The following is a 1,818-nucleotide window of genomic DNA, read 5'->3' on the forward strand; positions in this document are numbered from 1 at the left end:
CAGTTTTAATTTCTAAGCATCCTTAAATCAAGATACGTTTACTGCAGATGCAAATTAAACGTGAAGTTTTGTTTTCTGAGAAATGGGACAAAATCAATTAAAACAAGAACAAATATCTGTCAGTGGGAAATGAAAAGTTGTTTTTGCTTTGAATTATGTAGATGAGCCTATTAGCAGATATTTGTTATTATTTTATCCTTAAACTCACTTCATGTTGATCAGTTTCTTTGTATGTCATGTTGCATCTCAAGTAATTGTATCTTGATATTAAAATCTTTGGACTTTGCAAGTGTTGCTAATGCGAGACATTTACATTTAGAGACCATGCACATTGACATATTATGATAAATTAAATTTATTGTTATATTTGTTATTAAGGGGTCATGCAAAGTCTCAGATTTGCCTTGTGATGCTAGTGCATGCTCATGCGGGACGTTTTCTGGAAGGATGAGACTCGGGTGATGTCAGCATGAAAGTATAAGGACTCTCTGATTAATTTATTGATATGTTTCCTCTGCGAAGAGATTCCGGGGAACTTCCAGCTTTCGGTCTGAGCTGTACATCATGAAATCCGAGCTTTTCTCTCGTAACCGTATCAGTGAATCACTGGACTTCTGGTAAGAGCGTGAATCTCACCGAAACCTGCCAAGAGCATGTCCAGTTCACATTTCACTCCAGAATCAAAAGAAAAAGCAGCCCGATGGAGAAAACCCCATTCTCATTACTGTAACCTGACAAAAACAATGAAATATGATTTGTGCATGGTACCTTATGTGCTTCCTTCAAATTGAAGTGATTTCAATGTAAAAAAAAATCATTGCGTTACAGTAATATTTTACTTTAATACACTAGTAAATCACTATTAAAATAGCAATCATCTAATGAGAAATGCAAAATGTGATTTAAATATAAAAATAACAGTTTTACTGAAAATCACTATCAAAGTAATGAGCATCTATTGAGATACGCCATTAACAATAATGAGAAGCTATACACATTAAACGAATGAGAATTTGTAGGAAAATGTTTAATTGTCATCAAAAATAGCATCATAGGCCTAAAAATATATTTTGTTTTCTTTGTGCAAAATATCATTTTCAATCATTCTCTTTTGATTTTAAGGTAAAAAGTGACCTTTGGACTTTTTTATGTGTGAATGAAATTCACACAATTATATTTGTTCAGTGTTGTTTTAGCGTTGTGATGTTTTAGTATAATTAAGAAGACTATTATAGTTTTAATTCGTTTTTATTTTTATATTATCCATTTTAATTTTAAAGTCATTAGTCATTTTGTTGTTATTTTATTTGTTATTGTTTTATTTTAAATATATCTAAATTGATATCTAATATATATACATTTTATTTCAGTTTTCTAAGTTGTTTTAGGACATCAATTTAGACAAAAAAATAAAAAAGGTTGTCTTGGAAAAATATATATATTTATGATATATTTATATATGTATTTAATTTTTTTTTTATGTATTAGTTTAAAAATCTGTGTGTGTGTGTGTGTGTATATTATATATGTATATATATGAATATATATTCATTTGATATTATATATTATATATTTTCACTTTCACATTCTATTTATTTATTATAATTATTGCATATACATTATATTTATTTTATAAATTTATATCATTTCAGTTAATGTTTATTTTGTTTCAAGTAACAGAAATATCTCTTTTTAATGGTTTTAGTTTTAAATAACTCATTAACTTGAGTGCATATAATACGCAGTTTTCGCGTGCATATGATACGAAATTTGTTGGCGTACATATGATACGCATCTACCCCACAACCCTAAACCCAT

Source organism: Sinocyclocheilus rhinocerous, unplaced genomic scaffold (genome assembly GCF_001515625.1).
Source record: "Sinocyclocheilus rhinocerous isolate Xijiao unplaced genomic scaffold, SAMN03320098_v1.1 scaffold1093, whole genome shotgun sequence".
NCBI lineage: Eukaryota > Metazoa > Chordata > Actinopteri > Cypriniformes > Cyprinidae > Sinocyclocheilus > Sinocyclocheilus rhinocerous.